The sequence below is a fragment of the Ambystoma mexicanum genome, chromosome 9 (assembly GCF_040938575.1).
Source record: "Ambystoma mexicanum isolate Mex_15411 chromosome 9, UKY_AmexF1_1, whole genome shotgun sequence".
Lineage (NCBI taxonomy): Eukaryota > Metazoa > Chordata > Amphibia > Caudata > Ambystomatidae > Ambystoma > Ambystoma mexicanum.
In genome coordinates, this window is record NC_090931.1 from 1233708544 (window position 1) to 1233735574 (window position 27031).

A 27031-nucleotide genomic window follows, 5' to 3' on the forward strand; every position below is an offset into this window, starting at 1 on the left:
GCCTTTGCCATTAATGCCAGTTAAACACTCCTGCCACAAGAAGAACACATGTCACTGCTGCGGCACAAATTACTTACCCCACCCCTGCACCATCATGTAAGAATTCTCACGTTGACTTTGCCCTCAATGCCAGTAAAACATGCAATGCTACAGTAAGGGCATTTCATTGTTTGGCTGCACATATGTAAAAACACTTATCATGTTGACTTTGCCTTTAAAACCAGTAAAACATGAAATGCCACAGTAAGAACACACATCATGTCCACGTTGGCAGCACCTATGTTTATGCCAGTATTTCCAGATAAGAACATACTCATTTTTGCTTTGCTGAAATAGCCAGTATCCCTTCGTAAGACTTTTGGGGTCATTATGACCCTGGCGGTAGCGGTGCCCATAGAAACCAGCACGTCTGCTGCTGGAGTCATGAATTTACGGTCACATGAATATTGGGTCATTATGACGCTGGCGGTAGCTGTGCAGGTAAATACTGGTCCGGCTGCCACAGGAGTCATGAATTTACCGCCACCAGGCAATGGGGATTTACCAGGGCATTACAGCCTCGGCGGACCCGGTAAATCCCCATTGCCGGGTGCCGGTAATTATTACTCCCCATTCCCATTTTAGCCCCATTGGACTCAACGGGAATGGGGAGGACGGATGCACCGGCACCATTCATGAATGGTGCCGGTTCATCCGTCGAGGCCTGCTCGTGGGTGCTGCTCCGCCAGCCAGGTCAAACCTGGCAGTTTGCCGGTCCAGTAACAATGGTGCCGGTAGCTTACCAGCACTCTTGTTACCCGACCAGCAAACTTGTAATGAGGCCCAGAGTCTTATTTGCTTCGCCATTCAAAATGCCATGCAACAATGAGAAAACATGTCCAAACTGGCTGCTTAAAAATGGCAGTCTACACATTTTATAAGACTTATCATGTAATTACATATTATGCTTGCTTAATGATGGAGGGCTGACCATTAAAAAATGTCACGCCACAGTAAGAAAATGGCTAAACTGCCTGCACCCAAATGCCAATCTAGCCAGGTAATAATAACTTATCATGCTTGATGCTTGCGTTATCCTAGATGGATGCCCAAAAATGCACAAACCCCTTGCAACCCACAAACCGTTCACCTCCCTGCCACGAAATCTCATACCTTATGCCCCACCCGCCAAAATCAGCTCTTCAATGGCCATCCCAGCAAAAAAAACTCACTCATGCATGGAATTAATTAGATCAAAACAAGATGGAGCAGCGCTTCAGTAGAAATGGTCTTGCTCACCGGGACAGCCCAAACTCAAACATTGAAACAGTACAAAACTGTATATACGTCTCATGCTTTGTACACATTTTACTGTCATGATGGCTATTCTGACAGATGAAATGAGCTACATACCAAGTGTGCATTGCATGCTCAGAAGGAAAACACATTTTAATTACTATCACAGCTATGTTTGATAAATTGGTGGTCATTCTTATGTTCCCAAAATGCACTTTGTTTTTATGCAAAGCATCCAGCAGCCCATATTCAGGGCCCCCACATCATTCGACACCTAGCTCCGCCCCTCAGTCCCACCTACACCACTGACAATCCGCCTCCCCATCTGATCTCCACCTTGTGCATTTCCAGCACTACACACACCATACATGGGCACCCATTCAAACAACGTTCAGTCTCTCATTTAATCCATTCACACCGGCAGCCATACACCAAACACGCGTTCAGTCACATGCACGCACACAGCTGCCATAGGCTCACTCAGTCACATACATTGCATAATTCAACTTTACATGCAAACATCCATCATACACATGAAAACACCCTCGCTTGCATGCACGCAAGCACACACACTTAAGGTATTTTGTTTCTTACCTGCTGCCAGCACAAGGGACTCCTCTCCCAGGCAGACATGCAGCGCTCTCTGCTTCCTTGTTCCTGGCTCAAATGGCCCGGGGCACCTGACCTCCACAGCAATGACACGTTCCCTATCCTGAGTATATCATTGTAACTCACTTTCTTTCATTGTAAATAGGGCGGGGGGGTGGTTTGGGGGGATCGAAAATTGACATGGACAAATGAAGTATAATGCTTGTAGGCCTCCATTCCACACTCTGCCCCATGCTCCTGCAGTTACAAGGTGGAGGAGCAGAATGGAGCAGAGATTACCATCTCTGCCGTGTGCTTCCATTGAATCCGCCTCGGTTTTGCACCCGCTACAGGCCAGTTGCATTCAGGAAACGCCATCTGCAAAATGTAATTGACAAGCAGCGTTTCTTGAAAGACGGAGGATAAAATGGAAGAGTAAAATTTAATTAATCTACCTGTCTACTTCCTTTTCCATGTCACGCAGGGGACCCAACTGCACATATGTGCATACTTTGGTGGTCCCATATACGCAATTAACATCTGTTACAAAATAACCCCCACTGTTATCCTAAACATCCGAAATAAGGACAATGTAGCATGGATTTGGTTCATTGTGTGATATAAGATCTCCCCCACACTTGCATGGTTTAACAGTCCATAGTATTGCTCAACATATATTATAATATTTTTGGTGTAAAGCGCTATATAAACTTAATAAATACAAATAATATATACAAATAATAATATTGGGCCTCATTATAAGTATGCCGGTCCGGGAACTACGGTACCGGTAAGCTTGCCAGTACCGTAGTTCCCGGACCGGCAAACTACGAGTTGAAGGTCAGACCAGGCGAGCAGAAAGGCACCCACGAGCACAGCATGCCGTGATAAACGGTGCCTGTGCTTCCGACCTCCCCATTCCCATTCAGCCCTATGGGACAGGATGGGAAAGGGGAGCATCTTTTTTCCAGAGCCCGCGAATGGGCAATTAGCGGGTCCGGCAGAGCTGGAATGTCCCGGTAATTGGCCATTCGCAGGCGCCGGAAAATATTGCAGGTTTGGAGGCAGCCTGCCGGTTTTACCAGCAAGGCTACCACCAAACTTGTAATGAGTCCCATTGTCTCTTTATTTTGTACACACTATGGACTGAATTGCTTCTTTCCTCGCCGATGGCAACACCACCTGTGCGTAAGGTTCTCGCCTCACAAAAAGAGGAAATAGATGAGAGATTACATATGTTACTGGTACATGTGCTCTAAATGCAATATACCTACAAATAGAATGATACCCTCCTATTCTTTGATGACAGTGACCATAACAATATTTTCAAACATGATGCTTTCATGCGTCTCTGATGCTCTCCGCAAGTTCTCTCCCACGTAGGAATAGACCGGCCTGTAAACCCAATGGCTTTTTTTCCAAAATATTCTGTCAAATTAACCACTTTGAAGCATTATGTAAAAAGAATGTTGGGTTGAGAACCCTCTCAAGTTTCCTGGAGAAGCTCATTTCTGGTTCACTGCTCTTGGTTGGTCGCTCATTTTCAGGGACCGTATTTAAGCCCCCTATTGTAAGATCAATGTTGCCGGCCATGAGTGCTATTGCGATATGTTAGATAACCGCTCAGAAAAAGCCAGGGACTGGCGTGACCAGGGAATTGACTAACGATGCTGATTTGCCACTGGCTGCAGCTGCATTTATTGGGCAAAGGGACAGGTTCACATTATGTAAACCTGGTAGGTAGGAAAACCCCTCGCATCCATGTTTTACTATTTTTGCTGCTTCTGTAATTAAGCATTATAACATGAGGAAAGGGTCCTTATCGTGGAATAATGACCACGTTATTTGCAGAGGCAACAAAGAGCGCTGCAAATTGGAGAAGAGTCATTATCCCAAGAAATAATGACCCTTTCTGAGGTCTATTCTGCTATTAGCCAATGGAGTTTTGCAACTAAAAAGGTATTGCTTTTATTGCGCGGGGGGAGGGGGTGATAGTCTACGCAGGCATGTTGTAATGTTCATATAAAGAACCTTCAGTAAATAACATGCGCCTTTAGACAGTTTGCGTTCCATTGGTGTTTGTTAATTTGAGCAATATAACAGCACAGCACGCCTTTACACAGCTGAAGACAATTGTTTCGTGTGAAGCTTTCAGGCTGATGTCAGAATGTTTGGAATGAGAGCTCTTTGGAACCAGACATTATACAACATTCTAAGGATTGCAATTGGCTGAGAGGAGGTCTGTAATGGAATCCATGTGCTGATAAGGAATGCAGAACATCCCATATGGAAGTTTACATAGAGACAACGCTTGAACGAAAGAGTTGTGCAACCTTTGCAAAAAGTATATAATTCGCATTGCCTGATAATTAATCATTTGCTCATGTAATCGAGCTTAAAAAATGAAAGCTTGATTCTTGAGCAATAATTGACCTAAATGCACCAAGCCGAGTTCAGCTTACCTTTGCTGTTTACAAGACACAGAGCAACCTGAATGTGCCAATCAATAATCATTCATACTCGAATGGGGAAACAAATACATTCATTTAAATAAACAGCAAAAATCGTGAACAATCCGAGTTGCTCCATTTTGTGCAGCTTATATAAAACCTTGGTCTGTGCATCATTATGGTGTTATAAAAACGACAGGCAGCTTGGTGTACAGTATACCCATGGCAAGGGGCTGCCCATTAAAGGTTTACATGTCGCTGCATCTGCTGTTTTCTCTTTGAGATAGTTATTACATCTGAGGTATGCTCAGTTGTTTCAGCGATTGCGGATGTATTGGCAATCGGCATAATTCGTGTTTTTGTTCATCTCAGATTACAGTTTTTCTAAGGTCGTTCCGAACCAATGATCTTTTTCTATTGGCAGCTCCGGTGAATGACCTGTACCTCCGACCCTACCTTTGCGAGCACAGGTTTCTGGAACTGTAATGGTTTCACCCAAGAGACTGGCCCTCAGGGGCGAGGGAGGTTCCTGTGCTTCCTGCTCACTCGCGTTCTCAGGGCTGTGTGAGGTTCGCAGCCAGGACCCAATTAGTGTCAGGGAGGATGGCGAGTGTCCTAATCCAGACACCTGTCTGTGGGGTTCAGGCGGGGTGCACGTCAGCCCACTCCGCTCACAGGGAGAGCTGTCAGCGTCGGCAGAGGCCCCGTCCTGCAGATGACTGCTGCGATCACAAGGAGTCATTATCAGCGTGGACCACATTCAGACTGGCAGCCTCGGGGTCAAAGGTCCCTCGCTCCCTGCAATGATCTGCTCGGCTGTCTTTTCCCGCCACCTCTTCCATCCGTGTCAAATGAAAGTGGAACATTGCAACGCGCTCACGCAGTAAATCCTCACTCTGAGTCATAACACGCTCCATTACTTGATGGTGTTAGTCCATCCCTCTCTTCCGCTCACTCTTTCACCCTCCTTCTTTGTCTCTTTTACTCCCCATTTCCACTGGCTCCTTTCTCACTCCATCTCCCAGAGATACCTACATATGGCATTCAATATCACTTATATACCCAACACTTTCTTGGAGCTATTCATTAGCACGCCAGCGCGCCATCTACCCATGTAAAAAGACTCCCTATAAGGTGGCGCTGTAGTTGCTGCCTATAATTTATTTATTGAACATTTATATGGCGCCTATACAGCAAAAAGTATTTCCAGGTGCCACAAGACAAAAAACGTAGTAGGGGGACAGAGGAGAAAAACAACAATAATGGTCCTATTAGGCCTTGAGACGTTCGGATCGTGCAAGTGCAGTAAAAAGAAGTGTGGGGCAGAAGTGTGGGGCAGATCAGGGCAAAGGATGGGATAGTGAGAGGGGGAGGAGGGAGAAGTGCATGAGGGAGAGGGCCCTAGGGGCTGGGCAAGTGATAAGGGGTGCCACAAGGGGGAGTGCCCAGGGCGCCAAGGGTGGGGTCAGCAAGGGTAAGGAAGAGGGTGGACCAGACTCTGTAGGCTAGTCAGGGAAGGGTGCCCGAGAACAAGTGCTGGTAAAAAGGGGTGCAGGGGAGGACTGGTCGGGGGAGCGCCTTGCCCTAGTAAGACTCATAAGGGTCACAGGCAACCAGTCGCAGCGTCAGGTGGGGAATAGCAAGGGAGGGGGATATGGAAGGAGGAGGAAAAAACAAAGGTCTTGAGAAGCTTTTGGATCTTAAGGAGATCTGGCTCAAGTCGGAGAGGGGAAAGGAGGCCATTCGAGAGGGAGGTTCCTGCCAAATGAAAAAGATCTACCCCACACTCTCTACTTGGAGAAACGTCTGATCTGCAGATAGTTGGAGCTAGAGGACGAAAGGACTCTAGCCGGGATGTATTTAGGGAGGGAAAGTTGGCTGTAGCAAGGTACCAGACCCCAGAAAGCCTTGTGGATTATGCAGAGGTTCTTGAACTTGATCCTTACAACCACCGGGAACCAGTGGAGAGATTTTAGGGCAGGGGAAATGCAGTCCCTGGCTTGAGGCCAAGGATAAGGCTCACAGACCTATTCTGGATTAGTTGGAGAGGGCGGAGGGAGGAAATAGGTAGATTAAGGAAGAGGCTGTTGCAGTAGTCCAGCCTGCAGAGAACTATAGCTCTGGAGACATTGAGTTCCTGGGGGAAGGTGAGGAAAGAGAGAAGGCCTCTGAGGATGTGAAGCTGAAAGTGGGCCTTCTTGGCAAGGTCAGCGATATGATGTGAGAAGCCGAGGCATGAGTCAAAGATGACACCCAGGTTTTTAGCCTCACACAAGGGTGAGAGGAGGGCACCCAACGAGGGCAGCCAGAGAGTCGGGGGAAGACAGGGACAGGAGTCCCAATGAGAAGAATCTCAGTCTTACTGGTGTTAAGGCAGAGATCATTAGCAGCACAACATGCCTGAATAGTAGTCTGACAGAGGGGAATAAGAGAGGAAGGAGAGGAGGAGGGAAACTTGAAGGAGAGCTGTGTGTCGTCAGCATAACACTGGAAACAAGGCGAGATGGAGCAGACCAAGAGAGCCAGAGGGGCAAGGTAAATGTTGAAGAGTCACAGCGAGAGGATAGAGCCCTGAGGGATGCCACAAGTAGAGAGTGAGGTAGAGGAGAAAAAAGGGCCTAGATGAACTTGAGAGGGCCGATTCGAAAGGAAAAAGGTCAACCAGTCCCGTGACCAGTCCACGATACTAAGAGAATCACAGATCCAATTTATGAGAGTGGAATGATTGACCATGTCAAAGGCTGGGGACAGATGGAGGAGGATGGGAACGGAAGGAAAGTTGGAGTCAAGGTTTGAGAGCAAGTCCTCACGGGTCTTTAGGAGAGCAGTTTCTGTGCCTCTGGCTAATCTGAAGCCAGACTGGTGGTCGTGGAGACAGCCAACAGATTCAGGGGGTAATTCATAGAATTCAGCGCACAAGTGGCGCACGCGGCTGGCGCACAGTGTGCGCATGCAAATCCCTGCGCCAGCCCCGTGCGCCAAAATACATTTCTGCGCACAGCGTATTCAAGGATTCCAGCCACCAAAACCAGCCGTGGCGCACAGTGGCGCAGCGACCCTGCAGCAGCGCCAGTTACGCCCCCAAGAACGCCCCTTGCGCAGGGAAAAGGCATCAAAATCCCCAATCCAGCGCAAAGGGCTGCGCTAACCCTGTACCAGCACGGCAAGCGGGGTACGTGTATCACTGGGGTGCGCGGGAAGTACCTCACGTTATTTCAGCTGGGTACGTGTATTTCAGGCGTGCCCGGGAAGTTTCACACGTGAATTCAGCAGGGTACGTGTATATCAGGGGTGCGCTGGAAGTTCCACACGCGAATGTCCTGGGTACGTGTATTTTGGGGTGCGCGGAAACTTACACACGTGAATTCAGCAGGGTACCTGTATTACTGGGGTGCGCGGGAAGTTTCACATGCGATTGGCCCTGTGCGAGTGTGGTACGTGTATTTCAGGGGTGCGTGGGAAGTTTCACACCCGATTCCATCAGGGTACGTGTATATCAGGGGTGCGCTGGAAGTTCCACACGCGAATGTCCTGGGTACGTGTATCTTGGGGTGCGCGGGAAGTTTCACACGCGATATCAGCAGGGTACGTGTATTTCAGGGGTGCGCTGGAAGTTCCACACGCGAATGTCCTGGGTACGTGTATCTTGGGGTGTGCGGGAAGTTTCACACGCGATATCAGCAGGGTACGTGTATTTCAGGAGTGCGCTGGAAGTTCCACACGCGAATGTCCTGGGTACGTGTATCTTGGGGTGCGCGGGAAGTTTCACACGAGAATGTCCTGGGTACGTGTATCTTGGGGCGCGCAGGAAATTTCACACGCGATATCAGCAGGGTACGTGTATTACTGGGGTGTGCTGGAAGTTCCACACGCGAATGTCCTGGGTACGTGTATCTTGGGGTGCGCTGGAAGTTTCACACGCGATATCAGCAGGGTATGTGTATTTCAGGGGTTCTGTGGAGTACTACACGTGAATTGGCCGTGTGGGTCCTCCCAGGTGTTCGCTCCATAACCTCCACGGCCCCTGCAGGCAGCCCACACCACGGGGGACTAGCCTGCACCCCCACTCATGCCCCCCAGCACCCCCACCCCCCAGCACTGTGGGGCACCCTCCACCAGGCCCCCAACTCATGTCCCCCTGCACCCCCAGCCCCCAGCATTGTGGGGCACCCTCCACCAGGCCCCCACTCATGTCCAACTCATGTCCCCCTGCACCCCCACCCCCCAGCACGGTGGGGCACCCTCCACCATGCCCCAACTCATGTTCCCCTGCACCCCCACCCCCCAGCACTGTGGGGCACCCTCCACCAGGCCCCAACTCATGTTCCCCTGCACCCCCAACCCCCAGCACTGTGGGGCACCTGCCAGCAGGCCCCCAACTCATGTTCCCCTGCACCCCCACCCCCCAGCACTGTGGGGCACCTGCCAGCAGGCCCCCACTCATGTCCAACTCATGTTCCCCTGCACCCCCACCCCCCAGCACTGTGGGGCACCTGCCAGCAGGCCCCCAACTCATGTTCCCCTGCACCCCCACCCCCCAGCACTGTGGGGCACCTGCCAGCAGGCCCCCACTCATGTCCAACTCATGTTCCCCTGCACCCCCACCCCCCAGCACTGTGGGGCACCTGCCAGCAGGCCCCCACTTATGTCCAACTCATGTCCCCCTGCACCCACACCCCCCAGCACTGTGGGGCACCCTCCACCAGGCCCCCACTCATGTCCAACTCATGTCCCCATGCACCCCCACCCCCCAGCACTGTGGGGCACCCTCCACCAGGCCCCCAACTCATGTTCCCCTGCACCCACACCCCCCAGCACTGTGGGGCACCCTCCACCAGGCCTCCAACTCATGTTCCCCTGCACCCCCACCCACCCCAGCACTGTGGGGCACCTGCCAGCAGGCCCCCAACTCATGTTCCCCTGCACCCCCACCCCCCAGCACTGTGGGGCACCTGCCAGCAGGCCCCCACTCATGTCCAACTCATGTTCCCCTGCACCCCCACCCCCCAGCACTGTGGGGCACCCTCCACCAGGCCCCCAACTCATGTTCCCCTGCACCCCCACCCCCCAGCACTGTGGGGCACCTGCCAGCAGGCCCCCACTCATGTCCAACTCATGTTCCCCTGCACCCTCACCCCCCAGCACTGTTGGGCACCTGCCAGCAGGCCCCCACTCATCTCCAACTCATGTCCCCCTGCACCCCCACCCCCCAGCACTGTGGGGCACCCTCCACCAGGCCCCCACTCATGTCCAACTCATGTCCCCCTGCACCCCCACCCCCAGCACTGTGGGGCACCCTCCACCAGGCCCCTAACTCATGTCCCCTTGCACCCCCACCCCCCAGCACTGTGGGGCACCCTCCACCAGGCCCCCAACTCATGTTCCCCTGCACCCCCACCCCCCCAGCACTGCGGGGCACCTGCCAGCAGGCCCCCACTCATGTCCAACTCATGTTCCCCTGCACCCCCACCCCCCAGCACTGTGGGGCACCTGCCAGCAGGCCCCCACTCATGTCCAACTCATGTCCCCCTGCACCCCCACCCCCCAGCACTGTGGGGCACCCTCCACCAGGCCCCCACTCATGTCCAACTCATGTTCCCCTGCACCCCCACCCTCCAGCACTGTGGGGCACCCTCCACCAGTCACCCAACTCATGTCCCCCTGCACCCCCACCCCCCAGCACTGTGGGGCACCCTCCACCAGGCCCCCACTCATGTCCAACTCATGTTCCCCTGCACCCCCACCCCCCAGCACTGTGGGGAACCCTCCACCAGGCCCCCAACTCATGTTCCCCTGCACCCCCACCCCCCAGCACTGTGGGGCACCCTCCACCAGGCCCCCAACTCATGGTCCCCTGCACCCTCACCCCCCACCACTGTGGGGCACCTGCCAGCAGGCCCCCAACTCATGATCCCCTACACCCCCACCCCCTAGCACTGTGGGGCACCCTCCACCAGGCCCCAACTCATGTTCCCCAGCCAACATGTCATTACAATCTAGATCCCTGATCCCTATGGTCAGCCTCCAAATGCCAAACACCCACCCGAGTATTGCATCCACCCACTTAGAAATGGCAATAACATGATAGAACCCCAATTGCAAGTTTGGAAATGAACACATGTCCCTCACATACACCCAATGGGTGTCAGTGAATCTCAAAACCCATATCATGATATGCATGAAACCAATGAGATGATACTACACATTGAAGTTTGAACAAAAAATATGTATTAAAGGAAACTTAAATTGAATCAAAAATAAACAAAAAGAAATTGGAATTAAAAAAAATAAAAAGCAGCATGTCCGTGAAATAATGCAAAACCAAAAATCATAATCCAAAGGAATGGTGTCCAAAGTCACAGTCCACAAAAGAAATCCAATAGAAAATTATAATGGAAAGCCATTGCTCCATGGGTAAATTGTAAAAAAAAAAAATCCAACAGTCAACTATATACAGATGAACAAGCCAGGGTCCATGATCCCAACAGAAGAAATGAAACCTATCTAATAACACTACCTAATAAAAAAAAAACTATATACAAAAATGTGGCCCATTGTCCAAAAGGTCCAAAAAAAATGCAAAACCAAAGGAAACCTAACACTAACTACAGAACTATTTACAAGGGCAGCGGGCTAGTCCGACGGCTCACTTTTGGATGTCCCGGGCCAGGGCATCATCGAACTCCTGCTCAATGTCCCGGAGGCGGTCCTCCTCCATGGCCCCGAGGGTCCGCAGGGCCGTCGACGTGTCCACCTCCAACCCCCTGCGGATTGCCTCGAGGCACTCGGCCCGCCTCAGGGCCCTCCGCATGGAGTTCTCCGCCCTGACCATCGTGAGCCGTGCCTCTTCCGCCTGCTGCCGCTCCGCATCTATGGCGTGGCCCAACCGCTGCCACACGGAAGACACTTTCTGTCCTGGGTCCTCCTGCCCTCCGGCCGATGCCTGCCCCTCCGATGTCGAAGGCCCCGAGCCATCATGGCTCCCACCACGTTGCTGCTGTGCCTCTGCCCGTGCACTGCCTCCTGCTGCCTGCACATCCTCCTCTGGCTGGGGTGCAATCGTTGATGTGGCCACCCCTGCTAGACGTCCGACTCCCGACTGTGGCAGGGATGCCTCCTCCACCAGCCTGGCCGCACCGTCAGAGGCAGATCCACAGGGCACCCAGGTGACTGATGGGTGGGAAGATGGCACGGAGGACCACTGGCGCATAGGGGGTTAAGTTGAGGAGGGGGTCGTAGCAAGCCCCATCAAACGGAGGAATCCGGCCTGGGTGACCTGTCCCAGTAGGCCGACGCGGTCAACGAGCCATTCGAGATGACATGTACTCTCCTCATGAAAAGACTGCAGGTCACCTCGCATGGCCCGTTGACGCAACGCCACACCAGTCAGGACAGGCTCAACCCGGACCCGGATAGCCACGTCCGCAGGAAGAGGAAGGCCAGTTGTCGTGAGCTCATCCCCTGCCTGAAAACGGGTCTGGACGTAGGCATCCCTGCTGGTGCAAGATGATGCAGGGACAGGATCAGGGACAGGATTGCACACAGGCACCTCCACGGCGGCCTGTGCTGCCTCCGGTCCCTGGTCCTGCACTGCACCACTAGCACCAGTGGAATCCCCACCTCCAGACCCTGTCTCTGTTGCTTGCACGGCCTCCTCCTCCACCAAACCCCCCACCAACCTGGATGACTCAGTGCCATCTTCCCCCGTTGGGCACCGTGGGGTCCCAGCTGCCCCTTCTGCTGCCGAGGAGTCCAACTCCAACCTCCGCCTCTTGGACCTCCCCCCAGCAGCTGCGGCCTAGGATGCGGCACCGGACTCCTCACTTCCCGACGAGATCACAACCTGGGAGGAGAGCCGGGCCTTGCGTCTCCGGCTGGCGGTGGGATCCCCGCCGCTGTGCTCCACAGCACCTTCTCCGCCCTCTTCATCAGTTGACGCTGCAGACAGGGAGAAATAAAACACAGGCATCAGGGCACTGTACAATGGACACATACACACATGACAGTTGTACATGAGTGGCATTGGCAAACCTCAGACATGCCATCACAATCCCCAACACACGTCATTTCAATTTGCACACATGAGCCATACCACAGCCATATCGCAACTGCCAGCACCATCCATACACATACAACAGTATGAGCAGGCAATGGTGAGCCAGACATCACATGCAACACAGGGAGTGCACTACACATGTACACACACCACCACACTTGCATGCATGTGTACACCTCTGCCAAGTGTCGCAGTGTTCAGATGGGCATCCATGTCACATCTGCCAATCAGGCTTCCACATCCCGCTGTCACATGCATCCATGTTGCATCACTGTTGCACCCTTGTCAAATACACACACATGCACATGTACACAATGCTGATACATGCAGCTGAAAACAACATACATGCGTGACATCACGAACATGTCTACTTACATACACATTCATCCAAACATGTGTGCCCACACAACTGCATTTGGCATGCAAGCCTACTCACACAAGCACCATCCATGTCTCACACATTACAGCCCTCACATGTGTTAGCCTCATGGCGCTGTACACCCCCACCCATACTCGACCCCATACAAACACATGTGCAACCTGCACACTACTGAAACATCACCACACGCACAGCTCACAATCAGGTTGCATGTACACTTACCGCTCGACTCCAGACGGGTCTGCCTCTCAAGGACCTGGACGTGGAGCACTGGGGATATGCGTTCCAGGACCCTCATCTGATCGTCCGACAAGTGGCCCCGGCGCCCCTTAGCATCTGCTGCCTTCAAGAGGGTCCTGGACCTGAAGTCCTCCCAGCGCTTCTTGACATGTTGGAAGTCGCGGACTGCCACCCCCTCCGCGTTGATGGCAGTCACGATGTCCGTCCAGATCCGAGTCCGTCCTTCCTTGTCGGCGCGGGAACTTCCGAAGAGGGCATCATACTGCCCCAGGACTTGCTCCACCAGGACACCAACTTCCCTGGCACTGAAGCTGGTGCCCCTCTGCCTCTCTGGCCGGGGGTTGTCAGTGGTGCCAGATGTTGCAGTGCCCGACATGACAACCCCAGAGGCAGGAGTGGGTGGGCAACTGGGTCCTGGGGCTCGGCTGTGGAGCGATGGAATCCCAGTCGGGAGTCTTCGGTTCCAGCAGGGGTGGTCACAGCAACAGCACCCCTGGCTGATGTGCAGGCAGCAAATGGCAGGGCACGTGGGCAGCAGGCAGTCAGGCAGCAGCAGATGGCAGGTGGGAGCGTGCTCGGGGATCTGGGGGGCAGTCATTCGGCCTTTTGGACAGGAGCATGGTCTTCCGTGTGCTTACGCGTAGCCAGCTTGATACGGAGTGATTTGGCACGTGAAAATTCTGCACGTCAGCGTGTAATTCGAGGAAAGGCCCTTAGCGCATAAGCGTGTCTGCACGCATATGCAATTTCATTGGACAGAAGACCCCTCAAGCGCAAGCGCCCCTGTGACGTGATGCGCGCAGGCGTGCATGGGCAATTCAGCACGCGTGAAAAACTGCACGTCCACGTGTAATCTGAGGAAAGGGCCCATGCGCGTAAGTGACGTGACGCACGCGGGCGTTTCCCTCAGCACGGGTTAAAGGTGAGCGGGCCCAGCAGTTCGCTGTACATGCCTTTCGTGGAGACCGATGTGTGTTGCTGCTTCCTGTTGTTTCACGCGCCATCACAACTTCACAGCTATCAAGGACGTATCTCTTCTTGTGGCGGGGTTTTTGGCTACGTGTGTTTTTCTGCATCGCGCTAGTCAGACGGTGAGTCGCACACGCTCTGTTTTTTGCCACTGCGGGTGCCCCTGTGTATCGCACCCATTTTCGATGTCATAGTAGCCTGCGTGTCCCACATGTACGCGTTATTCATGTTACTGCGTGCCACCGCGTACTGCGGGAGGTTGAATCCACGCACGTAGGCTGCATGGTTGTGTGCACGGTTTTACTGCAGTTTTGGGGTGCCTGAGCGTTGCGTGACCCGTCACTACATCACCGGGGTCACATACAGCCTTGCAGGTGCAGGGGGGCTGTTAACATCTTGCTTCCCACCCCCTTCACCCCAATTGCCCAGGTCAATTGTGGTGTACACCTCCCATTGGCACCACTCCATCTGTGCCGGCACTACTACATCTGTGCCATGGTTGGGAAGCCACCAAAGGTGAGGGGTGCCTCAGCTGGGCATACTCCTCATGGCGGGCGTGGTCGGGGACGTGGCCGTGGTGACCAGGGAGTAGGGGGACTCCAGGGTGTCCAGGGCGGCTACAGAGGGGCAAGAGGCAGGGGTGCGCCACTTGAGCACAATGTTGTGCCATGTGTCGGTGCAGTCATGCCACCACCCCCTGTGGTTCCGGGGGATGCAGCTTCTGCATCTGGCACTGGCGCCCGTGTGACCCGGCAGTCCGTTCCATCGACTGCCACGGGCCCAAGGGTAGTGGTAGCTGCAGGTGCAGCTGTGGACACCGCCACCCAGGCTAAGGGTGTACCAGCGCAGAACAGCCGGGTGTTGGCAAGTGCAGGGGCAGATGCACCCAACAGCACCCCGGTTGTGAGTCTGCCAACCAGGACCGTTGCAGTCAATGACGCTGCCACAGCTGATGTTGCTGCGCAGGGTCCATTAGAGGGCACCCAGCTGCCACTGACACAAGTCAGGCCTTTGGTCGTCCCTCCACCTGCCACTCCCTCGGCTCAATCCACCGAACCCACTGGCCATACTGGTCAGGGCGGCATTAGCCAACCAGGGTCTGCGCCACAGTCCAAGAGGAGGAAGGTTGCACCTGCAGCACAGGCTGGGACCCCACACACAGCCACGACCTCCTGCACGTCAAGGAAGAAGCCTTTCTGCAAGCAGGAACTGGACTTCCTCGTGGACTACGTGCTGGGCCACAGCCGTGACATGCTAGTGGGTGCCAATAGTCAGACTACGGTTGCCCAACGTGACACCCACTGGAAGCAAGTTGCGGAACATGTCAGTTCATTTGGCCATGAGGTGCGCACGGCGCAAGAGTGCAAAAAGCGTTGGAATGACATCAAACGCAGCACTAAGGCTAAGCGTGCCTCTAATTACAACTTGACTCTGGTGACTGGCAGTGGGCCTGCACCAGACGAGGAAGAGCTCACTCCGCATGAGGCACTCGTTGTGGAGTTCATACCACCTGAATTGGTCGAAGGAGTGGGAGAGATGCTGGACTTTGATGCCCAGTCCAGTGAGTGTTGATGCGTGTTTGTTGAAGACGTGTGTGTTTCACTTGTGGGATGTGTTGTGCATGATTGCCACTACATGTGACGTGTACATGGTTCTGATGTGTAAGTAATGCAATGCTTCCGTGATGCATGTCTCCTCTGCCTGCATGCGGGGACTCCATGTAGGCATGCTCCCTTGCCCCTCCTCCGCCACTCTGCACCCCAGTTCTACCTTTGCACTGGTCTGCTTCAATCTTGCCAATGTGTACTTTCTTGTTCATGCGTCCTGTGTAGATGCTAACTTCCAGCGCAGAATCTGCCAGACATATGCCGTGTGGTACAGCCTTAGTACTTGATGCAGGGTATCTCACTTGTACTGTGCATAGGTCAGATGTCCTGCAGGGACATGAGTGCCCATTCATGCTCCATGTGCATTGCACACATGCCCCTATGTGTCTTTGACTGGATGATCACTGTAATACAAGTCCTTGGTTACATACATTGCATGGCATCTCATCAGCCTTCCCATGTCAACTGTGGCTCAGTACTGCGTTGCACACCGGTTTAGGGTCTGACAATCTGTGTGGCTCACAGGCCTCAGCCTGTTCAATGGCCAATAACTGTGTCCAACTGTTGTTGTATCTTCTTCACACATGGGCGGCATCCAGAGTTTTCATCATGTGTCCTGCTTACTGTCCCATCATGATTTGCAGTGTTGTCACTTGAATCACATTAAGCTGTTGATGCCAGTCAACACTGCCTGTCAATACACAGGTGTATGGTCAGCCTTTTGATACCATGCTAGGCATCCCTGCTTTGGTACTGGGCTGGAGGGGTGCTTGGCTTCTAGATATGGTACACATTGAATGCACAATGCACGTGATACCTGAATTTCACATTGCACTGCCTTCACATTTCCTGGCACGCACCATGGAGTCCTTGTACATGTAGGTAGTGAGTTGTGTACACATTTTCTGCACTGCATAGACCCACTTCCATGGAATCTGCCACCTTTCAACAGGTCTAATCACAGAAGCAATTCAAAGTTGACCCAGCATGCATGCCAGGTTATATGTTGTGTGTCACATGTCTGCCTGATGCGTTTGCTGTCGGTGCGTGTGTGTGTTGTGTGCTTCTGACATGTGTAGTGACCTTTTTTCTCTCTATTTTTCAGGTGATGATGCAATGGAGGCGGAGGATGGTGTTGTCATGCCAGACACAGGGTTGTTACCACTACATCAACCCGGCACTAGTGGGGGTCGTGGGGTGGTAGGCCACGAAAACCCCCAAGTGCTACAGTCCATCTTGTCTCTGGCTGCCTATGAGTCCAGCCTTGATGACGACTCTGACGTCCATGTTGAGTTGGATGAGCATCAAGTCCATGTGTCAGGGGTGAGTGATTCTGATGTGGAGCCTCCTCTGTCTGCGACACCTGCACTGAGGGATCAGACAGTCTTGGTTCCTCCGCCCGTGGTGGATCGGGACGCAGGGTCACCCTCCACACCAGTCACTGATGTGCCTGGGACATCACATCGACGGGGGCATGTAGTCGTGCAGCCGCGGGCGGTGCCAATACAGCGAGGATCCCCGGTCCTTGGGTCCCGCAGGGGTCAAGCCCAGCAACGCGGTCACCGCGCACAACCACAGTATACTGAGTGGGAGCAAGACATGACTGCCAATTCAGAACGGTAGGGGGCAGCAATGGAGAACATCGCTGAGAGCATGGAGCGTGTGGCCCGATCTGTGCTCCCCTCTGCTAGGCAGGTGCTTCTCCAGCAGCAGGCAGCACGGTCCACGGCCCGCTCGCTCAGGCTGGGCATGGCGGCCTCAGACAGGGCACGCCAGGCTGAAATGTCGTCTCTGCGTCAAGCAATTGCTGCTCACGCAGAGGCGCACATGGATGCCCTGAGGGAGGAGTATGCTTCCCTCAAATCCACTCTGGGTGTCCTTATGATGTCCCAGAGGCAGCGGGCAGAGGAGAGGTTTGCACACCTTGAGCGTACCATCTCGGCTGAGCTACAGGCTTGCCGGGAGGTGCAGCGGTTGTCCAGCCAGGCCTTGCAGGAGGAACTCCGTGTTACACGTGCTACCTTGCAAGAGGAAGCACGTGTATCACGTGAGGTTCTGCATGCAGACCTACGTCACATCGCCACACAGAACCAGGCTCACCCGTCCGGCAGACTTGCTGCTGACAAGGGGCAAGCTGCGGCTAGGCGTGGCCAGGCTACTGTGCCACGTCCTCCTTTCCAGGATGAGCCAGACTCGGACGACCATCTATCTCCCACATAGGTCGGGCTGTGCAGGCGTTGAGCCCATGGAGTTTTTTTTTTGGCTCAGCATCATCGCATGTGGATGTTGAGCAGCACCCTGTACCTCCCCCCTCCTGGGTGCCTCCCCTCCCCCCGGGTCTTATGTGGCCATTTTTTATTTTTATTTTAGTTTAGTTAGTTAAGTTTCTGTTTGATAGTTACTTTAATTAGGTAATGTAGGTTTTCCATAGTTAGTGTAATTAGTTAATATAGTTTAAAATTGCTTGTCTATTGTGCTTTCATGTGACGGTGCGGTGCTTTGTGGCTTTTGAAGGCATCCACTGTCTGTTCCAGCTGGGCCCTTCAGGCTTGTCTTGTGTATGTGTTTGCTGCTTGGGGTCCTTGAGTCACATATGCCACTGCTGCCTCTCTTATTCATGGGCTCGCAAGGATGGTTCGGTGTCACAACCTATTACACAAGGGCTTTGGACTGTCATATCTGTGGCATGTCTGGTGCTGTGTGACTTGTGTTTACACCCCTAGTGGGGATGATTTCAGTGTTATTGTCCACTGTTCAGCTTTTGCTAGATGGGGTGTTTCATGATTAATGTGTACATTCATTGCTATGCATTGTGTAGTATGTTTCTTATCTTTACTGTACACGTGCTTGTTGCAATTCATGCCGTAGATAGTGTTCCATACTTTGGATGTGAAAGACGGACTGATGGTGTGATTTCTGATGTAACTCTCTGACATGGTCAAGTAATGAGATGCCTGAAGAGACACACACAGATGACTCTAAAGCATTAATCATGTGTTTCATGCCCTTTCTGCAGGGGGATGAGCCTCCAGAGCACCTTTGCCAGCAGACATGGCCCATTGGACGTCGGAATTCTGGACACGTTTGTTGGTGCCCACATGCACATGTGTGCACAAGCAGAGGCACAGGGATTGCAGACCTACATCCTAGAACTGCTGACGTGTTCCAAGGAACTCCAGGCAAGGTGAACAGCACAGGGGGGCCACAACAGCAAAGCTTGCACCAGGCGAGTTGCACATGCAGGCTTAGTCACAGCACTGAGGGTGAGCTTGGACGAATATTGGTGTTGAAGCACACAATGCAGCTCAGATGTGTTGGTGGACTGATGGCTGTTGATTGTAAGGTTGTCTGGGACACCTGCAGGGGCAGTGGCACATACCCTCCGGTTCACCAAGGTCCATTGAGGCACTTGTATCAACCATGTAGCCTTCCGAGACATGGAAATTGGCAGCTCACAGGTACATACAGTAAGGGACATACTCGGGTGCAGTGCATTTCATTTCCATGTACATTTTGATAAATGCACTGCCAACTTTGTTTCGGTCATGGTGGTACACAACTTGCTCTGAAGTCATGCCTTGCTATATGGGTCTGTCTGCTTACCCAGGGAACATTGCATGTTGTGTGAATTGTGACACATTGGTGTTCCATTTGCCACGCACCCACCGGCGGCTGATTTACTGCATTGACTGTGTAGGACCCATCACAGGGGTAATGTTATATATGGGTATGAAGCATCTACACCAGATTGTCTGTTTGAAGAGTAGTTTGTTGCTATGGGGCATGTTTGGTGGTGTGTTTTTGTGTAATGGTCACGTACAGGTTGTTGACTGTGGCTCTCTTTGCAGCATTGCAGTGCTCCTGTAACCGGACCTGAGAGTGCGCAGGCAGGAGGCCAGCACTCAAAACCAGAGCTAAGTGTCTTGTTGTTTTTCTTTCAAACTGCTCTGCATAGGCTTGCTGGGGGGTGCACTAATGCATGGATGAATGTGTAATTCAATTTGGTATGTTTTTTTCCCCCTAATCAACCGGAATCCTATGCAATTTTGAACCCTGTACCCTCTACCCGGTGTTCCTGCTTCCCGTACCTATCCAAGCAACGTTCCCTAACCCTCTTTCCCCGCTGGGGTTGTGGATGCCTGTGTAAGCCCCAAACTTGCAGGCGCCAAAACCCTAGAGGGGGTGGTTGGTTCGTGCCACTCCTAAGCCTGGATTACAGAAGGCCATGACAATGATGTCCAAGTTTGTTTGGATTGTGTATGTGTTCATGCAGGTAGTACATTTTCGTGCAGTCCCAACTTTCATGTGTCATTCCTCCTCCCCTGCCACTCATTCCAGTTATCCAGTGTGCCAACACCTGTCCCGACTGCATATCCCTGACCCTCCTTCCCCACCAGGGTGTCAGAGGCCTGTGTGAGTTTGACCTTGCAGGCACCCGGGACACGGTGGGGGTGGTTGTTTTGTGACACTCCCGCGCCTGTACACGGGACGTGTGACAGTACACATCCGTTCATGGTGCATCATTCTATGTTATGTACCACACATGGTTCACATCCTGTTGTGACATTGTTTTACTGTGCTACCTTGGTTGTTACATCATTGTGGTAGTACTTGGCCTTTGTGAGGTACTGCTACGTCAAGTCATCTACTGGAGGGTGTTCTGGTTCGTTTTTCTGGCTTGGATTTTGTGATTTTGGAAATGAGTGTGGACTCTGAGGGTGCAGGCACCTTTTTACACACAAGGTGGGAGATGGTGACGAAGGGGAAAGGTGATCCTGTGGCCAGGTGGAATTGAGGGTTGAAGGCTCCATGACCCAGGTGCAGTTCTTCAGTGGGTCATGGTCATTTGTGAGGGGGGGGGGTTGTTGTTGATAGTTGCCTTGCCCTGCAGTGTGATGGGAACCCTGACATTGTAATGGTGGTATCCTATGTACATGTTGTGTTCTGCTGATCAATGCCTGTTCATGTGTTGTGTTTACCTTTCAGGTGCGAGGGGATAGTTGTGGTTTGACATGCTGGGGTGTACACATGGTGAATGTTCACATGTGATGTGTAGAGGACACTGATGGTCACTTGATTGCACATGCATATGTTGAGTGCATGTCCTTACTGACCCACACACTTGCACTCTGATGCACTACATGTACAACCACCCTTGCATATCCACGTGTACACTGTTTGCCTTCTGGTGCCCACTGTATCCCTGCAGCACATGTTCTGTGACCAATTATGGATTCTGCACATGCCTAATTTGCTTTTTGATGTGGTCTGTCGCTTAGATGTGATGCTCAGGGTGTGCATCACACACAATGGCTGTTCACTGTGCTGTGCGCTGGGCAGTGTGTTGCAGGAGTTGGACACAGCACACAGAAGCTGCAGTGTTGATTTTGCAATGCACAATGTGCATGTAGACAGGCATTCATTGTTATGTTATGTCTTTAACTCTTGTAATGCATTTGGAAATTACTTATTTTGGGTGGGAGGTTGTTGGTTAGTCATTTCATCTGATTCCATGTCAGGCATCATTGTCTGATGCCACTGTACATTTTGGACATGGCAATGTGTACCTTATTGTTACTGTGTTGGTGTATGGGTATTGCTTGCCATGTCATGTTGTGGTTTGGGAGGGTTTGAGTGACATAACATTGATGGCCATGGCCTGTTTTGCAGGTGTGTGTGATTCACACCTTGCATGTCAGGGTCATCCGCTTCTCAAAGCAACTAGCTGGGGGTAGATCTCTCTCCGCGGCAGGGGCCTCCCTCTGGAACAGCCTTCCTGCCTCACTGGAACTTGAGGAGAACCATCTCCGGTTCGGGAAGCACCTCAAGACCTTCCTCTTTGCTTCTGCTTTCTCTCTGCCTCTCCCTTGCAAAATTCTTCACTGGAACTGCACTGGATCTGCAACTGGGCCACTCTCACCGACCTCGGTCCCTGGCCCAGCCACTCTCCACTTGCACTGCCTCCCTGGCAACCCCTGCACTGCGGGACTGTCTCTCTATCCCTACAGCCCCCCCTTCCCAGCACTTGTCTGCACTTACCTTTGCAGTTGCCACCAGCTGGCCTATGTATTTGTTTTTTAGTCTACTTACCCTGTACTGCACCCCCCTCCCCTTCCCCTTGCACTTTTCCCTTCCCCCTACCCCTGCACTTGCACAATCTAAATGACACCTGGCCTAGTAGTATCGTTGTCTGTCTTCCCTTGTTCCCCCCTCCCTGCCTCATGCACCTTGAAATACTTGTGTATAGGCCATATCATGTCATGTCATATGTGTGCCTTTTGGTCACACAGGATAGCTTGTGTTTAAGTAGCTAGGGATGCAGACAATGTGGCACTTCCATGGCAACTATCTAAGGGTGGTAGGGTTGTGACAGTTGACTGTCTTTTTGTCATCATCGATTGTCACCTGGTATGTGCCAGGCCTGTGTGCACTCCGCAGGGGTGGGAGTTTAGGTGAAAAATGTGGCCACAAGCTGGGTCCGGGCTTCCTCGCCATGTGCCCTGTCCCCTCCCACGGTACGCCCTGCCTTGTTGCAACATTGTGCAGGACACATGCTGCCACAATGATCCTGCACACTACTGGTGGTGCATAGAGTAGCTGCCCCCCAGAGCGGTCAAGGGAGCGGAAACGTGACTTGAGCACTCCGAATGTGCGCTCCACTATGGCCCTGGTTGCAATATGGGCGGCGTTGTATCTTACCTGGGGTGGTGTGGTGGGGTTCCGGATTGGTGTCATCATGTGGTTGCTCAGAGGGTAGGCACTGTCCCCTGGGGAGGTGTAAATGGTTGTGATTATTGGGGTTTGTGTATTTGCGTGTGTGTGTGTGTGTGACATGCATGCATGTGCAAGGGCATTTGTACTGACCTAGGAGCCAGGTGTGGCCATGCTGTCCAGCTTCCAGGGCCCGGCTCAGGGCAGACATTCTGTATATGAAACTGTCATGCGTGGGGCCAGGGTAGTTTGCATAGACAGAGGTGATGATTCCCTTTGCATCGCATACCACCTGTACATTGATGGAATGCCAGTGCTTGCGGTTTCGGTAGATGTGCTCAGTGGCCCTAGGTGGACGTAGGGCCACATGGGTGCAAACTATGGCACCGAGCACTTTGGGGAAGTGTGCCACCCTGAAAAAATCCAGGACAACGGCCTGCCTTTCTGCGGGTGTTCTGGGCATGTATATGTGCCTGCGGACTGAGGGGCGCGCTGTCATGATTGTCAGTACCTAGTGTAGGCAGCGTGACTGCGTGGCCTGTGAGACCCCCCCACTATGGCAGTAGTCTGCTGAAAGGACCCAGTGGCCAAAAAATGCAGGACATTGAGCACCTTCTCCAAGGGGCTCAATGCTTGGGAGCAAAGGGTGGGGGATGTAAGGTCATCTTCCCACTCCCTGACGAGGTCTAGGGTGATATGGGGTGGAAACCTATACCTGCCGTAGACCTGGTCATCAGGCATCCCAAAAAGGCTTGTCCGTGGTGCGAAAATGCATGCCCTGGCTATTCTCCTCCTCCTGCGGTGTCCCACGATCAGTGCTGCGACAAATGGGGCATTCAGCGTAGCTGTATATACGTGTTTGTTGTTTGCACGCACTTTTATACTGTGCGCGGGGACACTTCCGCCTGCCTTCGTGTGGCGGACGCGTTGACGCCTGTGTGCGTATTTTGCCGTGCGCGGGTTTCCCGTATTCGAATCCAAGAATACGGGTTGTTGGCGTGCGTGTGGGCGTTCCGTGTAGTTCCCTGCAGTACTTCCCCAGTTACGCCTTCTTTTTCACGCGTTATTCCCCATTCCGCGTGTTACGCCCACTGTTCCGCCCACTTTGGTTGTGTGCGCCGCGCTATGTGCGCTTTTGCTGTGTGCGTAGCGCACGCCGTGTGCGCCTGCGTGCGCCATGGCAGGATTGGGCGCACGGACAGCGGGAAACACGCGCAGTGTCTTCCTTGAATCGCACGCGTGCGCGTGCGCTGCATTTCTCACGCTTGCGCTACCTTGCACCTGCTTGCGCTGGGATTTTCGGCGCACGTTTGCTCCATGAATCGACCCCTCAGTGCGATGGATTAGTTGGGAGATGACCAACTTCTCCAAGAGTTTGCCCAAGAAGCGGGTGGTGGAGGTAGGGGAGTAGTTACCCAGGCAGGAAGTTTCAACAGACAGCTTTTTAGGAGGAGGTTCATAAGGGAGAGTTTAAGGGGTGATGGGAAGGAACTAGTGGCAAAAGAGTGGTTACAGAACTCAGCCAAGGAGGAAGCGAGAGAGGCAATATTGTCCTTGATAGTTCTAGAGGAGGGAAGCACCTGTTTGGAGGAGAATTTCATGGAGCAAACTGTATTAGTGACCTCATCCGCTGCTATGGGTGAGAAGGAGGAGAGAAGGGGGAAGGAGAGAGGGGGCCAAGGGAGCCCTGCATGCAGGCAGAGGAGGGAGGGCAGTAGAGGGGAGAGAGGACTGGATGTCCTGACTTTTGGTTGTGAAATGGGAGGCCTCAGCTGTGCAGAGGGTCTGGGAAGGAAGAGGAGAGGTGGAGACCGCAGCAGTTCAGCCGTGTTGGTTTGTGGCCCCAGAGATGTGGGCTTGATTGTGGGTCCACTTCTTGGAGCGGATGGAGAATTCATGTTGTCTTTGGAGCAGGCTCCAGGCCAGTTTGTCAGAGGATATGCTACAAGCCATCCACTTCCATTCCACAACTTTGCACTTGCGTTTCAACAAGGCCAGGTCAGAGTCAGACCAACTCTTGCTCTTGGAAGCCAGTGTACATGCAGATCTTCATCGCAGGGTCAAGGATGTCAAGGGTGTTGGAGATGGTGAGGTGAAGGTTAGTGAGGGCGGAGTCAGTGTGAGAGTCAGTAGCAGGAGTGGGGAGGGGATGAAGGAGGTGGCAAAAGCAGCTACTGACACTCGCATCATCGGTCAAATGACAGAGAAGGTGACTGGCAGTGCAGGCAGAGGCTTAGCTGGGGGGCCAGTGAGCTCCAGGTGGGAGGAAAGGAGAACATGGTCGGATCAGGAGAGAGGCGTGATGAGAGAGTTAGAGAATGAGATTTCAGCTGAGATGAGCGCATCCAAGGTGTGCATGGCTGAGTGGGTTGGACCAGAGGGAAGAATGGCGCCAAGAGAACTTCCCATCTGGTTCCACCATTAATGGGTGAGGAAGAAAAAGGGGAGAGGATAGAGACCCTATGGGGAGTCCATAGGTCAGGAGGTGGGACAATAAAGACGATGTCAGTGATAGTCTGCATGGAGGAAGTATTGACATGGGTGTCAGCAATGGGCAATCCTTGGTTGGAGACCAGGAGTGCTCTCTTACTTTTCTTTCTTCCAGGTTTCGAGAGAGGGGTAGGAACGTTGTCAGAGTAGCAGTTAGAGTAGATAGGACAGATGGCGAGCACCATGGTTGCAGGGGTGGGTGAAGAGCACAAGAGGACTTGCACAGTGCACAAGAAACTAACCAGGCGGCCTAACAGCAAAACACCAGAAGATGAATCAATGTGACAAATGAACAGTAAATCAAAGCAGGATGGGCCTAGCTTACATCAGGCAACAGAGAGCAAGAAACCAAGAAACAACAAGCTGTTGTACGAACACGACAGGTCAGACTTTCTAAGAGAGGGAGTGAGCAAATATGGGGGCAAAGCAAATAGGAGGGCACTCGGGAGAAACATACATAGTAGAGGTACGAGGCCTTGCAGTAACACACAGCAGTATGTTACAATAGTATTCCAGTTGGACACTCACAAATGTAGAGAGCCGACCATTAGAGACAATCAACCAGTGGATTTAGCAGCATCCAGGTTGGACTTGCAAAGAATACAGGTAACATGCCATGTAAAATTGAAAAAGGGGTTCTTTGACGGTCAGGCTAGAGAATTGTCCCTCTACACTGCAGTGTCAGTTTGTTTCCTCTATGGGGCATGGGGTACATGTAATGACAGCTCTACAGACATACAGGGGTGGTAGGCATGGCTGAATTAGTAAGAGTGAAACATGAACCACCTCACGTATATGGGCTCCAATGCCCCTCAAACAGTTACACTTTTTAAAAGATTTGGTCAAAAAAGTTTGAGATTCGCCCATGATAGGGACCTGTGGTGAGGGAGGGTAGGCTAATGCCTGTTGCAGCTATAGGACCCTTCCCGCCAGCCTGGGCTTGCCAGGACCCTACAGGGAGGTGGGGCATGTTAAATGTTGCTAATCCTGGCACTAGCATGCTGAAACACAAACAGTACAATTTCTACTTCTTGGGTGAGTGGCCTGCTCTCATTGTATCTAGAACAAAACGTGTTTTTATTTCCATTTTCAGACCGTGCCCTCCCAGTGTGCATAGTAAAAGGATGTTTTTTTATGTTTTGCACCAGCAGGCCCATTAATGATAAACATAGAAACATTGTTTTATTTTTCTATTTTCAGCGTGCACTAACCTACCAAAGGCTAGAAATGGAATAAGGGAAGACATGCAGTCTTGCCGACCTAAAAAAAGTGCATAGTTCTCCTTGTCTTGTGCGGGCACACCTGCACACATTACGCATGTAACCTCATGCACTGTTAACGGGATGGAGGTACACAGAGCACGTCCTACAGCGGGAAATACAGCATGTAAGATAGAAAAGGGGGTGGGAGAAGGGAGGTTCAGCATCACTGATTCAACTCTGGTCACTGATTCCTTAAAGGGGTCACACAGAAACATATGCGTCACTCCAGAGAGTAAGAGGGTTGAACATGCATAAGTGTTGGGCTCTGGAATCAAAGGTAAAATGTCGAAAAGGAACCTGGAGAGGGCAGGGCAGATAACTGCTGTAAAAATTGGGGAATTCTATGCCATGACCATGCAATTTGCTATCTTCCTGTTCGTTTGTGTCATAGAACAAATAACGCATTCATACAGAACACAAGAGTTCTGGATATATTGTGCAAGCCTCCTTCACTAGAAGCCCATCATCCCAGTGAATTAGTTTCAAGAATCTGTTCTCACTCTTGCTGTATGCCATGCTGCCAGGCGGTGCCACAGCTCAGAGCAGACTACTGTCCCTGCACTACTAGACAGGGACTGGGGATAGAGGCTAGAGGGCAACAGGGGGCTGTAACGCCCGCTTGGCTTCTGTGTAGATGGAATGAGGCGCCTTCTTGATTTCAGCAATCTTGCAGAAGTAGCTGGGGGTCCCAACACACGAATGAGTGGGAGAAGAGCCTCGGCTGCAGACCCATTTCCATTCCGTCCAGTAGCATTTAAATGACAGGTTCTTGGACTCTGGATGGTAATGTTGGCACCACTGCGGCCCATACACCATTAGCCTGTTACATTCCTCAGCAGCTTATTACGATTGCTACTTGCCAAGGAAATAAGGGCGCATATCTTATTAGGGTTCGTCTGTAAGAATGCCTCCCCTATGTTGTGGTGTAATTGATCACTGATGAGGTCATTCATTACAAGAGCTTACTAGCACCCATGAATGTTACTATATGCTGGTTATAGAAA